This window comes from Natator depressus, chromosome 14 (assembly GCF_965152275.1).
Source record: "Natator depressus isolate rNatDep1 chromosome 14, rNatDep2.hap1, whole genome shotgun sequence".
Taxonomy (NCBI): Eukaryota; Metazoa; Chordata; order Testudines; family Cheloniidae; genus Natator; species Natator depressus.
This window is the reverse complement of record NC_134247.1, coordinates 46504920-46528424: the sequence shown is the minus strand read 5'-3', so window position 1 is coordinate 46528424 and position 23505 is coordinate 46504920. Positions and strand designations below refer to the sequence as shown.

The 23505-nt window shown below is 51.5% G+C and overlaps 2 pseudogenes; both read left to right on the top strand.

Annotated features, from left to right (window-relative positions):
- The first annotated feature begins 10171 nt into the window (after positions 1-10171).
- Positions 10172-12942, top strand: LOC141998090 (natural cytotoxicity triggering receptor 3-like; annotated as a pseudogene).
- A 4682-nt stretch (positions 12943-17624) lies between these two features.
- LOC141998089 (uncharacterized) lies at positions 17625-21494 on the top strand (annotated as a pseudogene).
- Positions 21495-23505: the final 2011 nt, after the last annotated feature.

Genomic DNA, 23505 nt, shown 5'->3' with positions numbered 1-23505 from the left:
GAACCCTCCCCCTCGTCTTTCCCACCCGGATCATCGAGAGCATGGCACCCAACTGTGGGCAAGTCGTCTATGGCTATAGTCCTGACGCCACGTCCGGTCCACTCCCGCCCTGCCTTGGGCCCACTCCTTGGATGGTCTTCTGTCCCCCTCCCCCCCCACCTGCTCTCCTTGGAGCCATTTAACCGCTGCAGAACCAAACACACCCCAAAACTTTCCCTTGAGGCCTCCTGTTTCCCACCCGGACCCTGTCGGGCTTTGCACCAAGGCTGTGGGCAAACGCCCCATCGTGGAAGGCGGCGTGACACCGCTTCCGTGTCACTTCCGCCCTTGTTGTGGCCTCCTGGCCTCCTGGCCTCCCCTCCACGTCTCCTCTCCTGGGACATCGGGTTGTTACGGACACAGCTGAAGTGTTCGCAACTCAGTCAGTTCCTCTCTAGTGATGAAACAAACACACGTCCCCTTTGAAAAATATGGAGAGCAAACTCACTTGAGTAACGCACCAGAAACTGATGAACTCTTGACCCCGAATTTTGAGATTTCCTTATGCTACCCCCTGAGCTGCTTCCCTTTGTGCCTAAACGTGAGGAACAAGGTGCAATAACTTGCAGGTCGAACACCTGCGTGGACGATGCTGATGCCAGAGAAATTCCCCGGCTCCATGGTGTATCCCTGGCTTTCATTGTAAATGAGCAAGAGTCAGGCCCACGCGCGGAGCGGCAGACCCCACAGCGCTAACAGGTAGAATTGGCGGGAAAAGCGAAGGGGGGCAAAGGTCAGCGGATCCGAACGCTGAGGGAAACAACGGCTGCGGGCTAAAAACAGACCGGACCGTCTGGAACGGGGGCAGTTGGGCAGCAGAGGCGCCAACCGCGGCTGGCGGGTGCTCGACCCCCGTCTGCCCCCGGCCCCGCCCCGACTCCGCCCTTGCCCCGCCCCCATTCCAACCCCTTTCCCAAAGGCCCCGCCCCAACTCCGCCCCCTCCCTGCCCCCATTCCAACCCCCTTCCCCAAATCCCCGCCCCTGCCCCGCCTCCTCCCCTGAGCGCGCCGAGTCCCCGCTCCTGCCCCCTCCCTCCCGGAGCTTGTTCCGCCACGAAACAGCTGTTTTGCAGCAGCAAGCGCCGGGAGGTGGGCAGAGAAGCAGGGACGGGACGCGCTCAGGGGATGAGGCAGAGGTTCGGTGACGTGAGGTGAGGTGGGGTGGGGAGGGGAGCTTGGTTGCTGGTGTGGGCAGAGCACCCACTAATTTTCCCCCGTGGGTGCTACAGCCCCAGAGCACCCACGGAACGGCGCCTGTGCCTGACAGGGCGGTATAAAAGTCGGTGTGTCAGCAGACAGCCAAGGGGTAGGTGGAGAGCGAGTGGACGGTGAGGAGAAGGAGAGAAAAGCAGAGAGAAGCTTGCTGAGCGGTCCATCTGTCCGACAGCCGAATGGGGAGCCGATGGAGCAGCAGGACACTGTCCCGTCCTGTCCAGCAGCAGAGGGAGGAGATGCAGAAACCCAAGGAGAACACAGCAGGGGAGAGAGAGAGCACAGGAGAAACAATCAGCCAGGGAGTCAATTGGCCGTAGCTCCATCTAAGTCAATGGGGCCAGATCCCTGCTGGGATCAGTCGGCCGTAGCGCTTCTGTCTTCAATGGAACGGATTGCCAGACGCTCAGTACCTGGCCCCACTGAGCTCAGTGGATGCGCGGCCGCTTGACACCAGCTGGGATCTGGTCCAGAGGTTTTCCCTTCGCTTATTTAAAAACAGTTCTATCAAGTCAAACATTTCTGGACCACAAGAGTTTTTAAATGAAGCATTTTTAATGCAAACTCTCTCCTGGAAAATGTTCTTTCCATGCAGAAATGGCTTTCAACAAAAACATATCTTTGTGAACTGTTCTCGTTGACAAAAGCGATATCACTTTAAAAAGGAAAATGCTTTGGGGGTGTTACAAATTATACCTGATAGGACACGCACACAACTGCTGCGAATTCTACCTGATAGGTCACGCACAGTTCGAATCTAGGCTGAGGCACATGAACAAAGTCCACAACTGCAGAGTTCCCAAAAAACACCAAGTTTATTACGCTCGAGCGTGGTGCCCCCCTGATAGTCAGGAGGGGACCCTTAATACAGATTATACAAAGGTTATATACCTCTTAGCAAAGCATGTTGCCCTCGTGCATCGGAAACCTTAGCCAATAAACAAACCCTTTTCTTATCTACCACCTATCCCTGCTTGGTGCATTCCTCGTGCTAAACCAGTATGTTCATTACACAGCATGGTCCTAAAGCAATGCATCAGTAACTTTTATTATCAGGATGGGAGGCCTCACATCAAAGGCCAGGAGATAGGGAGTTAGGGACAGACAAAGAAGAGATACCGGGAGTCAAGGCAGGCTGGAGACAAGGGGGAGGATTTTCACAGGAATGCAGTATCTAAGGAACACTCCTCCTGGTGCATGATGTGTTTGCTTTTAGACAATGGTGGGCCCCAAACCAAAATGGAGTCACATGTGCTAACTCTTCATTAACAGGGGACAATGTTTCTCTTTAGCGAAGATATTTTTCAACAAAAATAATTAAGGAAAATGATGTGTTTTCTCATGGACAAAAAGTGTGTGTGTGTATATGTATATATGTGTGTGTGTTTACATCTATATATAAGAGCTGACACAATATGCTCCACCCCAGTGCTAGCTGCATTTATGGGAATTCATGATTTTTCTTGATAAAAATAATGTTCTATATATAATAATACCTGTCAAGCTTCACCCCAGTGGTAGCTGCATTTATGGAACATATTTGCTTCTCCTTACGTAAATATCAACGTTATTGAAACAAGCACGTTTGCACTTGGAAATATATATGTCTTGGGAATGGACGACACACCTTGCTGAGCGGAAAGTTCTAGCAGAGCGAACGGGGTGAGTTTCTGACTTTTTCCCATTGCAAATGTTTGTTTTGAAAACACCCTAGGTCCCGACTCGATGTAGGAGGAGAGATTGAAACAGAGAAGAGGAGGTGACAGAAGGCTGGAAAATAAGGCTGTTCACCCCGTCTCAGACTACATGAGGAAGGGGTGTTGGGTGGAATTTCAAGCACTCCCAGGTCAGAGGTTCAGAAAACAGATTTTCCATCTATATTTTAACGCATGTTTTTCTCCTGAATTGAGACAAAAAGATGAGATATTGCAAATTTGGGTGGAAAGTAAAATTCTAGCAGGAGACACCCCACGCCGAGCCAGCCCACTCCCATCACTGCCTGGATCACATTCAGGCCAGCTCCCCCCTCTCCGCCCCTGGCTAGAGAGATTTCTTTGCACCTGTGAGGGCTAGAAGCATTTTTGGCACTGCAAGCTGAGCGCCTGGAGATCGACTCCAGCTCACGGGACGGAAACCGTGGTCAGTTATTTGTGCGTCGCACCCGGCACTGACTCCGACACTTCTGTAGCTGATTGTAACTCAGCCCTGCTCCCCCCTTCCCCCAGCCCCCCCCCCCTCCACCAGCTGCCACCTTTGCAGAAGCTGCAGCCGTGAAAGAGGCTGAATTTCCTGTTTCTCATCACAATGCGCAGGGGTGAAAGTGAAGACAGAGCCCTGAGCAACTCGGCACATTTCAGCCCCCCACAGAAACTGCAGAAAGTACCAGTCGCAAATGGACCCTCCCTCATGGTGCTGAGTGCTGCCCAGACCCCCTCCCCTCTGAGAAGGATCGGGACCCCTGTCGTGCCAGGCTCTGCACAGACCTGAACTGAAGGATGACAAAGGGTCTGGACTCCTGGGTTCTCTCCCAGCTCTGCGATGGGAGTGGGAACTAGGGGGTTAGAGTCAGGGGGGCATGGGAGTCTTTTTCTGCTAGATCACACTTTACCAGAACTTAGGATAGAACCCAGGAGTCCTGACTCCCAGCCCTCCCCCCGGCTGCACCTCTCCTCACTCTCTCCCCACAGCTGTAGTGTGACGGTGCGGCCCGCGGGAGCCAGCTGAGGTCACTCAATCAGGGTGAACGGCAAACCGAACGGGGAAGACAAACCCCAACAGCTGGTGGATATTCCAATACTTAGATTTACCCAGCCAGCCCAGAACAGCCTCTGTACGAGCTCCCTGGTTACTCAGAAGGCCAAAGAACGCAGTTCCCTTAAACTGCCCGGCCTCGTTGCTTTCAAAGCTCTATTCATTTACAGATCTTTCTAACCAGCCTCTAAAGTTCGGCCATGGATCAGGTCAGTCTGGGAGTTCATTGACTCTTTCTGGCCCTGTCACCTTTCAATGAGATAGATTACACTCCTAACGTCACACCCCCAACGCAAAATAGATGCAGGAAGGGATGACACAAACATCGCTGAGTGCATCCCAAGAGCTCCCCACCCTTGGTTCTGATTTACTACAGCAAGTATTGGGTTAGAGGCCGTACCAGGGTAGAACAAAAAGAACAGGAGGACTTGTGGCTCCTTAGAGACTAACACATTTATTTGGGCATAAGCTTTCGTGAGCTGCAGCTCACTTCATCGGATGCATGCCGTGGAGAATACAGCAGGAAGATCTATACATACACACAGAGAACATGAAACAATGGGTGTTGCCATACCAACCCTAACAAGACAATGCCCCAAGTACTCGAAGGGGCCACAAGTGTCCTCACTGATACAGACTAACACGGCTACCACCCTGATGCATGTGCAAAGAGTCTAGAGAGGAGCGTAGACCTGCCATCCCCTGCCTTCTCCAGAGATTTAATAATTTTATTAAGATAATGCTGAAGTAAAAAGAAAACAGTGCAGAGTTTAAGCATAGAAGTTATCAGGGAATACGCATGAGCCGTGCGTAGCGTCGACCGATCCCACAGGTCCGCAGCACTCGCTCGTTGCAGGGGTCCCAAGCGCCCAGGGCTCTGACCATCCGGGCGTCCATCTGCACCTCGTAGCCCTTCGCTCTCAGGGTGTCGGCCAGGGGGTGTATTTTTCCAGCTTACGAGCTCGGGCTTCTCGGAAGGCAGGGGTCCTGTTCTCGAAGGGGACCGTGGTGTCGACAAGGATGATCTTTTTCTGGGCCTCGTCGGTGACGACCACGTCGGGTCACAGCTGCTGTTGGTCCCGGGGATGGCGCAGTTCCCGGCGACCTCCCCCAGGCGCGGGGCGATGGCTTTCACCAGGCGGTTCTGGATGGCGTGTGGCACAGCTGCCCGGCTCTGGAGTGGGGCTTGCCAGTGCACAGGACGTGGGGCAGGGTCTCCTTGGAGTAGCCGCACTTCCTGCAACGCTGGTAACTACACAGCTGTTCTGCTCTGCAGACTCAGCTAGGCAGGCTTCCCTCTGAACCGGAGACACAGCCCGGTCACTCACACAATCAGCATGGAGACATTCCTCTCTCCACAACCTTGTCTCCCCAACAAGCTGGCCACACAGGGCCACTTGGTCATGGGGCTGTTTGAATCCTTAACAGCTTTTACTCCATCTCAGACCGTCTCAAAGCTCTCCACACTGGATCTTTCAACAGGAGAGTCAGTGGATCCATTCACCACAGAAACTTTCTGGCTGTTAGGAACTGAAACTTCCTTGATTAAATCACCCTCACTCCCTTCAGTGGCAGTAAATTGCGTGCACAGATTACCATGAGGATTCCTTTCCCTAGGAGCTTCTCTAAGCAGCAATTCACCCCTCTCAGAAATTCTTCCCTTACCCTCTTCACCTAGGGCGTGCTCTAGAGGAACACTTTCCTGAGCAACAACAGACTCTTTCTGGGTTTCACTTACATCCAGGATCACCTCTGGCCCATCAGGCAGATTCCTTACACAATCCCCTTTCAGGCAAACTTACAGACTTCCTAGATAAAAGGTCAGAAGCATTCTCCTTCCCTTTGCCACCCACAAGTTCAGGAATCTTTTCCTTCTTGCTACAAGTTGTTAAATTGTCAGTAGGTAACATAATCAAATCACCTTTATGCTCTTCTCGTTCCCTGGCTAGGAGCTCACCCTGATCAGACCAAGTTGCTACATCCTTTTCCAACCACACATTAGCAACAGGCAAAATACAAGCACCAGAATTGTCTGGTCTCTGGGATTTTTCCATGACACTAACCGGATGTGACCTAGTTACAGGGCCATTCTCCCCAGCGGACACAAACTTAGGACCCTTCCCTTCCTGGGCTTTAGTTGAATCCAGAACCAACTCTGAGATATCTGCACTATCCTCAACCATCACAGCCTGAAAGGCCCCTTCTGTCTGCTCCACAGACAAAGAGCTGGAGAAACCTTCCCCTTTCCCAGACACACAGCTTGGGATCTCATTCCCCTGGTCCCAGCACACAGGGTTGTTCACAGACAACTGCTTGGAGACCGGGGTAGCTCCCTCCATAGGCAAGTCAATACTCCTGACAGACACAGGCACGTTTCCTTTACTGTCCCAATTCTCCACACAGAAAACAGGTAAGGTATAGGGACTCTTATCTTCCACTATCCTGGCCTTCCCAAACTGCTGATTAGACAAAACCATCAGCTCACAAGGCTGCCTAGGCTCCTCCAAAATCTCCTTGTCCTCCTCTCCCTTGTCTTGACCTAATTCCAGATTTACCTCTGAGGCATTAGACAGACACTCAGAAACTTCATTCACAGCCAAACAACTATTCTCCAAAGACAAACTTTTGGAGAAACCCTCCACAGACACAACCTCGGGATTAATCCTCCCCTGTGCCTGGTTTATGTTAACTTGACTGAACATAGCTTTCATATCATGTCCAATCATAAGATCCTTAGGGATTGTGTTTTTCACTCCCACAACCATGGTGCCCTCAAATCCCTTCCCTTTAAGGTGGATTTTAGCCAAAGGCACCCTGACAAAATACTCAGATAGGGCTACCACACTTACACTTTCACCTGGCAAATAATCTTCCTCCCCGACAAGACTTGCTTTACCTAAGTAATATCTGCTGCAGTGTCCCTCCATGCCATACCCCTCACTCCATTCACTTTTGCACGGCTAATAAACTCTGCATTATTTTCCCCATATTTAGCTTTAATATGAGTTTTCCCCCGATTCATTAAATACCTCCCTGGCTTTTCCAGTCAGCCTGGTCAGCAGGACAGGCATTCGCTGAGCATCGGGGATCTGGTACAGATTGCAGGGGCACTCAAAGGTAGACAAATACTCCTCTATATCCTCAGTACCCTTGTAAATTGGAAACATCCTTTCCCAGTTTTCTCATGGTGGTGGGGAAGTGGAGTACCAGGTGGGGATGACTTTCTCCGCTCGTCCATGACTTGGAGATGAAGTGGGTGAGCCTTCTCTTCTGCAGCCAAGAGCGCCATGCACCCCCGACGAGCCCTTTCTTCACTCTCATCGGTCTCCTTCTTTCTTTTATCAGCTTCTTTCTCTCTCAGCAGCTTCTCTTTCGAACTCAGTGATGTTTTGCTTTTCCAGCAATCGAAGATCTGCTAGTTTCTGTTCGTGCTCAAGTCACAGTTTCTTTGCTGCCTTTTGCATTCTAATTGCTTCTGCAGCTTCTGCAGCCTCAGGCAAGGGCTGGGCTCCTGCCTCCTGGTCACTGGCCATGAACAGATCTCTCAGTTCTTGATTTGTAGCTTTCTTTCCTCAGCTTATCCCCTTTTCTGAACACAAATCTTCCAGGGCTCTTTTTGTCAAGGCCCTCCTATGCTCTCTGCTCACCCCCTGCAACTGTTCTTTAACCAGCCAAACTCTCAATACCAAAATTCAAATGTGCATAGTGTGGGGTTCTGACCCAAAGCTTAATTGACCTGGTTCTGTGGATCCTGCCGACTCTGCCATTGGTAACGATGCTGCCCGTGGGAGCCAGCGGAGGTCACTCAATCAGGGTGAACTGCAAACAGAACGGGGCAGACAAACCCCAAAAGCTGGTGGATATTCCAGTACTGAGATTTACCCAGCCAGCCCAAAACAGCCTCTCTACGACCTCCCCGGTTACTCAGAAGTCCAAACAACGCAGTTCCCTTAAACTGCCCAGCCTCCGGCCTCCATCCAGACACACATGTCAGATATGATGATGATTACTGAAAATCTCACCTCATCATAGAAAAGAAAAGGTCCTTCCAATCCCAAAGGACCAGCCACACACCCAGGTCCAATTATAACTTAAATCTTACCCAAAATACAAGCTTACAGCCAATTCTTATTAACTAAACTAAAATTTATTAAAAAGGAAAAGAGAGAGAAAGTATTGGTTAAAAGATCAATATAGAGACAGACACGAATTCAATTCTTGAGGTTCAGATACAGAGCAGAGATGAGTTTGTAGTTGCCAAAAGTCCTTTTAGAAATAGTCCAGAGGTTATAGTGCAATGTCCATGTTCAGGGTGACTCCAGTCAGTGACTGGGGATCTCAATTCTTATGGCTCAGGGTTTCTCCTTCTTGAAATCCAAAGCAAATCTGAGATAAAACAGGATGGCGTCCCAGGGATTTTATACATTTTCCAGCAGCCTCTTGGCCTGAGAGAATAAGCTTCATCTTCTGTCTCCCAATCATCCTGGCAATTGGCCTAGTGTAATTTATCCATTAAACAGTTCAGATACAGTTTATCACAACATTCATAGAGACAATTACACTGTTTCACTCAAGTGTCATCATAAATGTTAATATTCCTTTTTTGATCTTTGAATCAAAGCTATAGCAATAGACAAGACTTGTTTGCTGACATCCCAAGACCTGAGCAAACATTTCCCCTTCTACCGCAGCTCTATTCATTTACTCTCTTCCTAACGAGTCTCTAAAGTTCAGCCATGGGTCAGGTCAGTCTGTGAGTTAATTAACTCTTTCTGGCCCTGTCACCTTTCAATGAGATATGATATTACACTCATAAGGTAGCTTTCCCCACGGGTAGAAATTCACAAGCACCTCTTGTCAAATTTAACACCGAAAGCAGGTCGTGAAACGAGCAGGGTCAGTGGACAAAACAACACCCCACGAAAGCAAGGAACTACAGCCCCTCAACACAAGCGCCCCGTCTCCCCCTCCACTCTCAGACCCCTTCCCATGAGCCCACCTACCAGCCGACACCTTCACTCTGAGTCGCTAGGCGCCATCCCTTCTCCGCCCACCCCTGTCCACAACCATCTGAGGCCTAGGGTTGCCAATCTTCCACCATTGTCCTGCAGACTCTAGCAATTCAGGGTTAATCTTTAATTAAGGGTTAGGTCATGGGATGGAACCTCCAGGAATACGTCCCACCAAAATTGGCCACCTGAGCTGGGGCTGATGGGCACGGGGGTGGATGGGAGCAATGGCACATTGGCATGTCTCAGTCAGCGGAGATAAGGTCATGCAAGAAAATAGGACTTCCTGGAGATAAAGGGAGATGGAGGCGACCCCAGGGGGCGGTGACTGAAATGCAGCTGCTGATGGGGAAGATTTTACCCACCCGCAGCCGCATGTACAATTTGGCGGGGTCGTTTTGGACAGATAATGGCTCCAAATTACCCTAAATCCCCATCACAACTACCCGCATCCTGACAGCTCCTCTGAATATCGCTAGCCAGCGGTGTGGTGTAGCTATCGGCCAACCATCAAGGTCGTGCCGCTAAGGGCAGATCTGGTTAGAAATATCTCGTGACAGAGCCGATAAAAATGACGTGGAAAATTGACATGGCCGGATCGCCGGCCCAGGGTGGGAATTCACGCCCATCGTCCCCCTGGTCTGAGAGCAGAGCAGGGATTTGTGGCCCAGTGTAGGATGCAGCCCTGGACGGGGAGCTGTTCCTGGGAACCACCACCAAGCCAGGATGCTCCCGGAGATGCCAGCTGCTGCTGTGCTGCCCCCTCCACCAGGGCAGCCGGGCGGGGCATCAGACCAGATGCCCCAGCTCTAAACACCCCAACTGCCCCAGTCCAAGTAAGGGGAATCCTCCTCAGTCATACGCAGTACAGGGGCTAGGAGACACAGATGAATGCGGCTGATTCTAGGGGGCAGTGGGTTGTGTGCACGCACTCACACACGCACACACACACACACACCAGCCAGTCCCTCACACAGTGAATAGCACATGCTCAAACACACACACACACACACACACAGCCCTCGTCCCCGGCCTCTCGCTGCAGCCATCTCAAAAGGCGCTGACCACAAAACTTTACACCGCCCCTGGGGCTGATGCTTCCGGAGGATGCTGAGGCTGAGCTGAGCTGGCCCCACGGAGCTGCCCAGAAAGCAGGGACCATGGAGCCACTGTCAGCCCTGAGCACCGTCCTCTGCATTGTCCTCTTCATCCCCACCTGGGAAGCAGGTACTAATTTAACGTATTCATCCAGCCACCTACCCCATCCCTAGATCCCTCTCTGTCTGTCCTTCTGTCCATCTGCCCCATGCCTACATCCATCTCTGTCTGTCCTTCTGTCCTTCTACCCCACTCCACTATCTTCAGCCCTATCTGTCCATACACCTATCCTTAGATCCATCTCTGTCTGTCCATTCAGCCCTACCCCGACATCCATCTCATCTATCTTTTTATCTATGTACCCATCCATCCCACCCCAAAAAGAATATCCATCCATCCATCCATCCATCCATCCATCCATCCATCGATCCATCCATCTAGATCTAGGGGTGAAGGATGCGTGCATGGATGCACAGATAGATGTGGATATGTCATATCACGTCAATGAGAAGTATTTTGTTTCCGTAAAACAAATATTTCATTTCAGTGTTGACTCCTCTTCATAATATCAAATCAAACCAGTCTGGAAATGCAAAATCACATCATTCCCTTTTGATCCTATCAAAAATGCTTTTTCTGCCCCAGTTTTAAACCAATTGTCACCCTTTCGACGAGACGGCATTTCCCAAGAGGAAAACGTTCCGTCAGGATAAATTCTGACCCCCTCTAGTTTGTAGCACAAATTGTAGAAAGTGGAGGCATGTGTTTGTGGTGTATTTAAAGGGGTTAAAATGACAAGCTGCCAGTTTAATTTGTAAGGGGGTTTCCTGGTCCTTGTATGGGGGAAGCCGTTCCATACCCCACATTGTTTTGGTTGCCCTTCTCTGTACCTTTTGCAATTCTAATGTCTCTTTATTTGATTTGAGGCGACCAAAACTGCACGCAGGGTCCAAGGTGCGGGCGTACCATGGATTTATTTAGAGGCAATAGGATATTTTCTCTCTTTTTCTCTCTCCCCTTCCTAATGGATGCTCACAGTCTGGTGACTTTTTTCACTGCTGCTGCACAATGAGTGGATGTTTGCAGAGAACTATCCACAACGACTCCAAGATCTCTCTTGAGTGGTAACAGCTAATTGAGACCCCATCAGTTTGTACGTACAGTTGGGATTCTGTTTTCCAATGTGCATGACTTTGCATTTACCACCATTGAATTTCATCGGCCATTTTGTTGCCCAGTCACCCAGTCTAGTGAGATCCCTTTGTAATTCCTCGCAGTCTTCTTTGGACTTAGCTGTCCTGAGCGATTTGACATCTAACGTCTCTGTGAGCATCTGCCGTGCACAGAGCAGTGTTGATGCTGGGTCTCTGTTGGGGTGGAAGTGAAAGCCCTGTGCAGTGTGTTATCGACAGTGTTGTGAGCAATAGCAAGGTGGACAGGAACGCACAATTCTTTCCCCTTTGCTTCTCTCCGTGCGGCTAAGGTTTCGGGCGGCTGGGGCGTGTCTTGATACCACTCGTCGTCATTTTCCTTTGCTGCTATAATGTTTATTGCCCTGGTTCACGAAGGTCTCACAGTGCTTCAGAGCCCTGCTGTCCTCCGAGCGTCCCCCGGCGAGACAGTGAACCTCAGCTGCTCCTTCGAGAACAGACCGGGCAGCGTGGTCAAAGCGACGTGGACTAGAGCACCCGGGGTTGTGCTGGAATCTGACCATCCCTTCTACAGCGGACGGCTCAATATGTCCTTCCAGGATCTGCTCCGGAAAGGGGAGGCCACGCTGACGCTGTCGGAGTTGGAGAAGCGGGACTCTGGTCTCTCTCAGTGTCAGATCAGCATCCACCAGGGAGAGAGCGGGACAGGAGCGGGCACCAAGCTGCAGGTGGTGGGGAGAAACCAGAGTGACACAGGTGAGGTGGGGAATGGGGGCATGGGGCCTTCCCCCTCTGCGGCCCCAGGGCAGGGGACTGGCTGGCTCAAGGGGCTGAGAATCCCCTAACGCTCCTCTCCATCGCCCAGGTAAAGAACCTCCCCCCGTAGGGTGCTGCGCCCGGGAGCTCCTGTACCAGGTCACCATCACCCTGGGGCAGATTCTCATCCTCGGCCTGGTGGCCACCGTCCTCCTGAAGAGATGCTGAGGTACCAAACTGGAGCCTTCCCCCTCCTAAACTCCTGGCCCCCATGGGCCAGGGCCTCTGCTAGTGAATACACCCAAGTGGCCATCTGTCCGTTGTGGTCCATGCTGGGCTGTCTGTCCATATAACGAACCCCCCATGTCCTTCCTTCTCCTCCCATCCCTAGATCTCTGCAGCTTCCCTCTTCACCCCAGACTCTCTCTCACACTCCTCCGTTTTAACGTTCCTTTCTTCTCCCTTCTTCCGCAGCGCTGCCCCCCTCGCAGTCCCGCCAGCGGCAGCCGAAGGTAAGACAATGCAGGCTGGGCCCTGTTTCATACAGTGCTTGGGTCTGGTCTCTGGGTGCCAGTAAGGACTGGTACAATACAGTGAGGGGAGAGAACCCAGGAGTCCTTGCTCCCATCCCCCCTGCTCTAACCCCCCCAGTTCCCTCCCAGAGCTGGAGATAGAACCCAGGAGTCCTGGCTCCCAACCCCTCCAATCTGGGGTAACACTGTGGGATTTGCTCCCTGGGAGATGCCTAAATTGGCCTGAATTAAGAGACCAGATCTGGGGTGATGGCGTCCTCAGAGTGTGTCTGTCCAACACAGGGCCACGGCAGCCGGGGGGCCGAGGAAAGCGAGAGCCTGCACTACGCAGAGATTAAAATCCAGACTCCAGGACGCAGGGAACACACCTCCAACCACGCCCAGCGGCGCTGAGTCCCTCCGCACCCAGCACCACCTGAGTCCCTCACACTCACGGCCACGCTGCCAGGAGGGAATTCCCCACAGGAGGAGACCCTCACAGGGTTTGAGGGAGAGCAGAAGAAAATTATGGGCATGAAAGTCCATGTGAACCCCAACAAAACCCAACTAGCCCTCTCTACGGCAGGGAATAATCTACTAGGGCATGACCTGACCCTCAGGAAATGCCTTCTCCGGGGCCTCCTGGATATAACTATATCACGTCCCTGTGTGTTATTTCCCTGTCCTCTCCGGAGTGATTGCAACGCCTCCCTGTGGAGCGTGACCAGCTGGGAGTAATTAAGGCAGCGTCTGGTCCCTCTTCCTAACTGAGCACGAAGAGAAACGCTCGCCCAGCTCAGCATGGTGTGGGCGGTGGAACTGGTCTGAGCGACCAGCGTGATTTCTCCAGCCGGTTGGACTTGCTCAAAGAAAGTGATTTTTTTTGGTCTAAAAATTAAATAATTTCTTTGTGTGAAAAATTGTCTGTTTTCAGAATTTTTTGAAAAAAATGTGTTTGGATAAAAACTTTTGCTTTTTCTCCCTCACTTCCCTCTTCTCTTCAGTCCCCTTGTCATAGTCGAAAATATTACAATCATTTCCGAAAATTTGCTTTTCAGAAAATCAACTTTTTTCCCTATGAAAAAAAATGATATTTTCCTGAAAAATTGATATTTTGTTCTGGAACTTCATTCCCTCCCTCCCCCCCCACCGAGTGAAAATGTTTCATTTTATCCCTGAAAATGGGGATACTTCCCTCCCCCCTCCCCCAAAAAACAATTTTTTTTTCATGGAAATCTTCTCTCCCCTGTAAGTTGGAATTTTGCCTCCCCTGCAAATGTTATTTTTTAAAATGATGAGTGGGAGAAGAAGGAAAAAAGAGAGAAAAAGAAGGAACTTAATAAAAATCACTGGGGAAAATCAACCAGCGATGCTGAGAAGTAATTGAAACACCAGGGGGGAAATTGGTCTCTGATTTTTTCCCCTTTGGGTATTTACGATTTTTGTGGGGTTTTTGTCCCTCCCCCACTTTTCTCCCCTCCCCCCATCACCTATATTTTAACACTTGTTTTTCTCCTGAATTGGGACAAAAAGATGAGATACTGGAAATTTGGGTGGAAAGTAAAATTCTAGCAGGAGAGACCCCCACTGAGCCAGCCCACTCCCATCACTGCCTGGATCACATTCGGGGCAGCTCCCCCCTCTCAGAGCGATCGGCTCAGGCTCTCTGCAGACTCAGGAATGGGTCCCACTCGCCCCTGGTTAGAGAGATTTCTTTGCACCTGTGAGGGCTAGAAGCATTTTTGGCACTGCAAGCTGAGAGCCTAGAGATCGCCTCCAGCTGACGGGACGGAAACCATGGTCAGTTATTTGTGCGTTGCACACGGCCCTGACTCCGACACTTCTGTAGCTGATTGTAACTCACCCCTGGTCCCCGCTACCCTCCCAGCTACCACCTTTGCAGAAGCTGCAGCCCTGAAAGAGGCTGAATTTCCTGTTTCTCACCACGATGTGCAGGGGTGAAAGTGAAGACAGAGCCCCGAGCAACTCGGCACGTTTCAGCCCCCCACAGAAACTGCAGAAAGTACCAGTCGCAAATGGACCCTCCCTCATGGTGCTGAGTTCTGCACAGACCCCCTCCCCTCTGAGAAGGATCGGGACCCCTGTCGTGCCAGGCTCTGCACAGACCTGAACTGAAGGATGACAAAGGGTCTGGACTCCTGGGTTCTCTCCCAGCTCTGCAATGGGAGTGGGGACTAGTGGGTTAGAGTCAGGGGGGCATGGGAGTCTTTTTCTGCTAGACCACGCTTAACCAGAACTTAGGATAGAACCCAGGAGTCCTGACTCCCAGCCCTCCCCCCGGCTCCACCTCTCCTCACTCTCTCCCCACAGCTGCAGTGTGAGGATGGTGCCCGCGGGAGCCAGCTGAGGTCACTCAATCAGGGTGAACGGCAAACTGAACGGGGAAGACAAACCCCAACAGCTGGTGGATATTCCAATACTGAGATTTACCCAGCCCGCCCAAAACAGCCTCTGTACGACCTCCCTGGTTACTCAGAAGGCCAAAGAACGCAGTTCCCTTAAACTGCCCAGCCTGGTTGCATTTCAAAGCTCTATTCATTTACAGATCTTTCTAACCAGCCTCTAAAGTTCAGCCATGGATCAGGTCAGTCTGGGAGTTCATTGACTCTTTCTGGCCCTGTCACCTTTCAGTGAGATATATTACACTCCTAACATCACACCCCCCAACGCAAAATCGATGCAGGAAGGGATGACACAAACATCGCTGAGTGCATTCCAAGAGCTCCCCACCCTTGGTTCTGATTTACTACAGCAAGGATTGGGTTAGAGGCCGTACCAGGGTAGAACAGAAATGGTTTATCCAAGTCACGTTCCACAACATGATTGAATCTCTTTATAAACTCAAGGTAAAACTTGGTTAGACCAATAGTGGATTGGATCTGCTGTTGCAGCAGGATTCCCGTATGTCTCCTGTGATCTTGCCAAGAGCTAAAGAAAAGAGCGACTGGATCCATACAAGCTCCGGCAAACGTTTGGAACCCAATTAACATCAACTTAATGTAGATATCACTGTTGTTTATAGTACAGGAATCTTGGCATTTAGCCATGAAAGCAATATGGTCGTGTGCCTGTTTCCCTTCTCATACGAAAAGAACAGGAGGACTTGTGGCACCTGAGAGACTAACCAATTTATTTGAGCATAAGCTTTCATGAGCAACAGCTCACTTCATCGGAAAACATTTCTGTACAAAACATTTCTGTATAACGCAGATAAAGACTGTCGGGAGCATGTTTGGTTTTTTAGAAGGAATACGCCGATGGCAAGAGTTATGTGTTGCAAAAAAAAAAAATACCTCAGGGTGTGAAAATAAAAGATATTAAGCAAAAATTCCTTTCTGTAAAATAATGTTATTCCTCATGACAAAATATCCCAGAGAGGGTAAGGAGCATCACCCAAGATGTGACAATGAACTGAGGACTGAACCCAGGAGTCCTGGCTCTTGGAACCCCGTCTCCCCTTGCTCTAAGCACTAGACCCCACTCCCCTCCCAGCAGGGGCCAGAGGAATACACCCCCCCACCCCGGCATCCAGCGCTCGTCCCCAGCCTCTTGCTGCAGCCATCTCAGAAGCTCAGGCCACAAAACTTTCCACCGGCCCCCCCGAGGTGACATTTTCGGAGGATGCTGAGGCTGAGCTGAGCTGGGCTGCGGAGCTCCTTAGAGAGCAGGGACCATGGAGCAGCTGCCAGCCCTGAGCACCGTCCTCTGCACCGTCCTCCTCATCCCCACCTGGGGAGCAGGTATTAATTTTATGTGTCCATCCATCCACTTACCCCAACCCTAGATCCATCTCTGTGTGTCCATCCATCGACCTACCCAATCCCTAGATCCATCTCTGTGTGTCCATCTGTCCTTCTACCCCACACCACTATATTCAGCCCTATCTGTCCATTTACCCTATTCCTAGATCCATCTCTGTCTGTCCATCCATCCACCTACCTTATCCCTAGATCCATCTCTGTCTACCCATTCAGCCCCACCCCGACGTCCATCTCATCTATCTTTTTATCTATGTACCCATCCACCCCACCCCAAAAAGAATATCTATATCTATCTAGATCTAGGGGTGGAGGATGCGTGCATGGATGCATAGATAGATATGGATATGTCACATCACGTCAATGAGAATTATTCTATTTCCATAAAACAAATATTTCATTTCATTATTGACTCTTCTTAATAATAGCAAATCAAATCAGTCTGGAAATGCAATATCAAATAATTCCCTTTTGACCCTATCAAAAACGCTTTCTCTCCTCCATTTTTAAACCAATTGTCATCCTTTCGAGGAGACGGCATTTCCCAAGAGGAAAACGTTCTGTCAGGACAAATTCTGACCCCCTCTAGTTTGAAGCACAAATTGTATAAAGTGGAGGCATGTGTTTGTGGTGTATTTAAAAGGGTTAAAATGACAAGCTGCCACTTTAATTTGTAAGGGGGTTTCCTGGTCCTTGTAAGGGGGAAGCCGTTCCATACCCCTCATTGTTTTGGTTGCCCTTCTCTGTACCTTTTGCAATTCTAATGTATCTTTACTTGATTTGAGGCGACCAAAACTGCACGCAGGGTCCAAGGTGCGGGCGTACCATGGATTTATGTAGACACAATAGGATATTTTCTGTCTTTTTCTCTCTCCCTTTCCTAATGGATGCTCACAGTCTGGTGACTTTTTTCACTGCCGCTGCACAGTGAGTTGATGTTTGCAGAGAACTAGCCACAACGACTCCAAGATCTCTCTTGAGTGGTAACATCTAATTGAGACCCCATCAGTTTCTATGTATAGTTGGGATTCTGTTTTCCAATGTGCATGACTTTGCATTTACCACCATTGAGTTTCATCGGCCATTTTGTTGCCCAGTCACCCAGTTTAGTGAGATCCCTTTGTAATTCCTTGCAGTCTGCTTTGGACATAGCAGTGTTGATGTTGGGTCTCTGTTGGGGTGGAAGTGAAAGCCCTGTGCAGTGTGTTATCGAGAGTGTTGTGAACAATAGCAAGGTGGACAGGAACGCACAATTCTTTCTCCTTAGCTTCTTCTCTCTGAATGGCTAAGGTTTTGGGCGGCTGGGGCGTGTCTTGATACCACTCCTCGTCGTTTTCCTTTGCTGCTATAATGTTTATTGCCCTGGTTCACGAAGGTCTCACAGTGCTTCAGAGCCCCACTGACCTCCAAGCATCCCCCGGTGAGACCATGAACATCAGCTGCTCTTTCGAGTACAGATGGGGCAGCGTGGACAAAGTGATTTGGACCATAGCACGCAGAGTTGTGCTCGATTCTCACCATCCCTTCTACCGCGGACGGCTCAATATGTCCGACCTGGATCTGCTCCGGAAAGGGGAGGTCACGCTGACCCTGTCGGACCTGGAGAAGCGGGACTCTGGTCTCTACCGGTGCCACATCAGCATCCGCCAGGGAGAGAGCGGGACAGGAGCGGGCACCGAGCTGCAGGTGATGGGGAGAAACCAGAGTGACACAGGTGAGGTGGGGAATGGGGCACGGGGCCTTCCCCCTCAGTGGGGTGCCAGCGGTGATCCGGCCCCAGGATGGGGGACTGGCTGGCTCAGGATGTGGGAATGGGTTACGGGGCTGTCCCCTCTATGGAGCGTTGGTCCAGGAATCTCCTAACCCCTCATTTCTATTGTCTAGGGTTTCCAGGGGGACGTGAAGTCTGTCGGGATTCTGGGCCCCTCTTTTACCGAGCCGTCATCTCCCTGTCGCTCGTCGTTCTCTTCTCCCTGGGAATCATCCTCAGCCTGTGGCCTTGGAACGGTACCGGCTCCACGCGGGTTCTGCCTTCACTTTCTGTCCCAAATGTTTCCATGGCATCACTGTGTGGGCTGGTAACCAGCCTTTGCCCCACCCCAGAGCCAGCTGCATCTCAGCACCGGGCAAGGGGTCCCTGTATAAAAGCCCCTGCACCCCAACCCAGAGGGGCCGTGTCTCAGCTCCGGGTGAGGGGTCCCTGTATAAACAGCCCCTGCGTTGTACCCCAGAGGTGGCTGCATTTCATCCCTGGTGGAATCAGCCTTCCCCCTCTCCGGCCCCAGGGCAGGGGACTGGCTGGCTTAAGGGGCTGAGAATCCCCTAACGCTCCTCTCCATCGCCCAGGTAAAGAACCTGCCCCCGTAGGGTGCTGCAGCCGGGATCTCCTGTACCAGTTCGCCATCGCCTTGGGTCTCCTTCTTATCATTGGCCTGGTGGCCACCCTCCTCCTGAAGAGATGCTGAGGTACGAAACCGGAACCTTCCCCCTGCTAAACTCCTGGCCTCCATGGGCCAGGGACTCTGCTAGTGAACATACCCAAATGGCCGTCTGTCCGTTGTGGCCCATGCTGGGTTGTCTGTCTATATAACTAATCCCCCCACTTTCTTCCTTCTTCTCCTGTCCCTAGATCTCTGCAGCTTCCCTCTTCACCCCAGACTCTCTCTCACACTCCTCCATTTTAACGTTCCTTTCTTCTCCCTTCTTCCACAGGGGAGAGAACCCAGGAGTCCTTGCTCCCATCCCCCCCTGCTCTAACCCACTAATCTCCAGTCCCCTCCCAGAGCCAGGGATAGAGCCCAGGAGCCCGGGCTCCCAGCCCCGCTGCTCTACCCAACTTGACCCCACTCCTCTCCCAGAGCTGGGGAGAGAACCCAGGAGTCCTGACTCCCAACCCCTCCGATCTGGGGTAACACTGTGGGATTTGCTCCGTGGGAGATGCCTAAATTGGCCTGAATTAAGAGACCAGATCTGGGGTGACGGCGTCCTCACAGTGTGTCTGTCCAACACAGGGCCATGGCAGCTGGGGGGCCGAGGAGAGCGAGAGCCTGCACTACGCAGAGATTAAATTCCAGTCTCCAGGACGCAGGGAACACACCTCCAACCACGCCCAGCGGCGCTGAGTCCCTCCGCACCCAGCACCACCTGAGTCCCTCACACTCACAGCCACGCCGCCAGGAGGAAATTCCCCACAGGAGGAGACCCTCACAAGGTTTGAGGGAGAGCAGAAGAAAATTATGGGCGTGAAAGTCCATGTGAACCCCAACAAAACCCAACTAGCCCTCTCTACGGTGGGGAATAATCAACTAGGGCATGGTCTGACCCTCAGGAAATGCCTTTTCCAGGGCCTCCTGGATATAACTATATCACGTCCCTGTGTGTTATTTCCCTGTCCTCTCTGGAGTGATTGCAACGCCTCCCTGTGGAGCGTGCCCAGCTGGGGGTAATTAACGCAGCGTCTGGTCCCTCTTCCTAACTGAGCAGGAAGAGAAACGCTCGCCCAGCTCAGCATCGTGTGGGCGGTGGAACTGGTCTGAGTGACCAGCGTCACTGCTCCAGCCGGCTGGAATTGCTTAAAGAAAGTGATTTTTTTTGGTCTAAAAATTAAATAATTTCTTTGTGTGAAAAATTGTCTGTTTTCAGAGTTTTTTGAAAAAATGTGTTTTGGTAAAAACTTTTGCTTTTTCTCCCTCACTTCCCTCTTCTCTTCAGTCCCCTTGTCGTGGTCCAAAATCTTAGAATCATTTCTGAAAATTTGCTTTTCAGAAAATCAACTTTTTTCCCTATGAAAAAAAATGATATTTTCCTGAAAATTTGATATTTTGTTCCGGAACATCATTCCCCCCCGCTCCGTGAAAATGTGTCATTTTGTCCCTGAAAATGGGGACACTTCCCTCCCCTCCCAAAAACAATATTTTTTTTCATGAAAATCTTTTCTCCCCTGTAAATTGGAATTTTGCCCCCCCACATATGTTATTTTTTAAAATGATGAGTGGGGGAAGAAGGAAAAAAGAGAGAAAGAGAAGAAACTGAATACAAATCACTGGGGAAAATCAACCAGCAATGTTGAGAAATAATTGAAACACCAGGGGGGAAATTGGTCTCTGATTTTTTCCCCTTTGGGTATTTACTATTTCTGTGGGATTTTTGTCCCTTCCCCTACTTTTCTCCCTCCCCACCTATCACCTCCCCATTGTCCCTGACCTAGGGAAGGGGACTTACTCCCTTTCTGATACCCCGCCCCAAATACATCCCGGAACCTTCCAACGCGGCTCCTGTTTCCCACCCGGACCCCATAAGGAACTATGGCCAAGTCCTTCGTTGAGGTTAGAGGGGTTGATGCCACTTCCAGTTTGTTTCCGCCCTCACTGAGATCCACTTCCACTGTCTCCCCCTCCCTTTGAAGCGTTAATCCCAGTTTCACCCGCCCGCCCCACCCCTTTAAATCCTGCGGGACCCACCACACCCCGGAACCCTCCCCCTCATCTTTCCCACCCGGATCATCGAGAGCGTGGCACCCAACGGTGGGCAAGTCGTCTATGGCTATAGTCCTGACGCCACGTCCGGTCCACTCCCGCCCTGCCTTGGGCCCACTCCTTGGACTGTCTTCTGTCCCCCTCCCTCACCACCTTCTCTCCTTGGAGCCATGTAACCACTGCAGAACCAAACACACCCCAAAACTTTCCCTTGAGGCCTCCTGTTTCCCACCCGGACCCTGTCGGGCTTTGCACCAAGGCTGTGGGCAAACGCCCCATCGTGGCTTCCGCGTCACTTCCGCCCTCGTTGTGGCCTCCTGGCCTCCTGGCCTCCCCTCCACGTCTCCTCTCCTGCGACATCAGGTTGTTACGGACACAGCTGAAGTGTTCGCAACTCAGTCAGTTCCTCTCTAGTGATGAAACAAACACACGTCCCCTTTGAAAAATACGGAGAGCAAACTCACTTGAGTAACGCACCAGAAACTGATGAACTCTTGACCCCGCATTTTGAGATTTCCTTATGCTGCCCCCTGAGCTGCTTCCCTTTTTGCCTAAACACGAGGAACAAGGTGCAATAACTTGCAGGTCGAACACCTGCGTGGACGATGCTGATGCCAGAGAAATCCCCCGGCTCCATGGTGTATCCCTGGCTTTCATTGTAAATGAGCAAGAGTCAGGCCCACGCGCGGAGCGGCAGACCCCACAGCGCTAACAGGTAGAATTGGCGGGAAACGCGAAGGGGGGCAAAGGTCAGCCGATCCGAACGCTGAGGGAAACAACGGCTGCGGGCTAAAAACAGACCGGCCCGTCTGGAGGGCGGGCAGTTGGGCAGCAGAGGCGCCAACCGCGGCTGGCGGGTGCTCGACCCCCGTCTGCCCCCGGCCCCGCCCCGACTCCACCCTTGCCCCGCCCCCATTCCAACCCCTTTCCCAAAGAGGGCACACGTATTTCCCTCACGGCTGAATATGTGTGCCCTCTTTCTCATATGAATCGGTCTCTTTTGAGTTTCCAGCCACTGGGTCTTGTTACGCTTTTCTCTGCCAGATCAAAGAGCCCTGTAATACCCGATAGTTTCTCTCCATGAAGTCACTTCAACACTTCAATGACGTCACCTCCCGATCTTTTTTATCATCGAAACAGGCTGAGCTCTTTCAATAGCTCACTCGCAGGCATTTTTCTCCAGCCCTCGAAACGTTTCCTTGCTTTTTGCTGCCCCATCTCCAATATTTCCAAATCTTTTTTCAAAGGTGGACGCCAAAACTGGATGCAGGATTCCGTGATCAGTCTTCCCCATGGTGTGTCACCTCCCTATGCGCCTCCCTGCTCTTTTCATACATCTAAGGATGGCCCCTAGAGCCCCGACCAGGGGTCTTCTATCTGTGACCCAAGATCCATAAACCTGGAAATCCTGGACGCCCCATCATCTCAGGCATTGGCACCCTGACAGCAGGATTGTCTGGTTATGTAGACTCCCTCCTCAGGCCCTACGCGACCAGCACTCCCAGCTATCACTTCAATCTCTCTGGTCACTCTCCAAGGAACTTCCCACTCCGAGACCCTAGACACTGTGGCCTGTAATTGCAGGTGGGGAATTAATTACTGACCTCGGTGGCGTTCAGACTATGTCCTGAAGCATGGGATCGGGCCAGAGGGACAGCTAGCGCTGGCCACAGTGTCTAGGGTCTCGGAGTGGGAAGTTCCTTGGAGAATTGCACTGGGTGGGAGACTCAGCTGTGAAGGGAGGGGGCGGGCAGCAGCATTTCATCAACCCAAGACTGGAATAACTGAAGTAATGTTCCTTTTACACAGAGCCTCAGCTCTTTGGAACCTCTGCAAACACTTTTAGCCACGTTGGAGTAGCCTTGGATGGCAGTGGGAGGGCTCAGGTGTGCAAATGTTTGCAGGATGGGCGCTCAGGGCCGTCCCTGACGCCAGGGCAAAGTGGATGTGAAGTGCCACTGTCTGGATTTGGGAGCCTGCCTGCACACCGAACTCACTCGGCGCTGGGTGCATGACTGCAAGGCGCCGGGCTGGGGAAAATCAGCCCCGGGTGGTTATTTCGAGGAGAAAACCAGAGCCACTTCTGGGGTCTTTCAGCTTCTAATGCCCTTTCCCTTCTGCAGCTGGATTTCAGCGTATGATAAAATCCCTCTCAATGCCAAGTCAGTGCCATAAATCACTGGACTGGGTGCAGGAATCAGTAGGCGACGTTCTCTGGCCTGGGTTATGCCAGGGCTCAGACTAAATTATTGTTCCCAAAACTTTTAAAAGCTGAGCCCCCTCCTCAAGGCAAAGAAACCAATCGTGCCCCTCACCCCTCAGCAATGTGTTAGCGACCCCACCCCCCATTTTCCTGGATACACCTTCAAACCCCACCCTTCCCACCGTGGCTAAGCCCTTCCCCACGCTTCAGGAGACGCTGGAGTAGACGATCCTAACCGTCCCCTCTAACCTTAAGACCTGAGAGACCCCATCCTGGAGCATCTTAAAAATCCCAGTTCCCAGACTCTGGAACAGGGGCTGCTTTGCCGGGCTCACCTTTCTCCCTCCGTCAGGTTGGCCGATGGGGATAATGAGCCTGGAGATCTCCTTCCCGCTGCTCTGAGTGGTGCCCATGTGCACACGACCCAACTCAGCTCTTACTGTATCCCAGGAACGTCTTCATCTTCTGGGATCCTCATGGCAGCAGTGGGATGATTTAACGGACTCCCTTAGTCATGGGG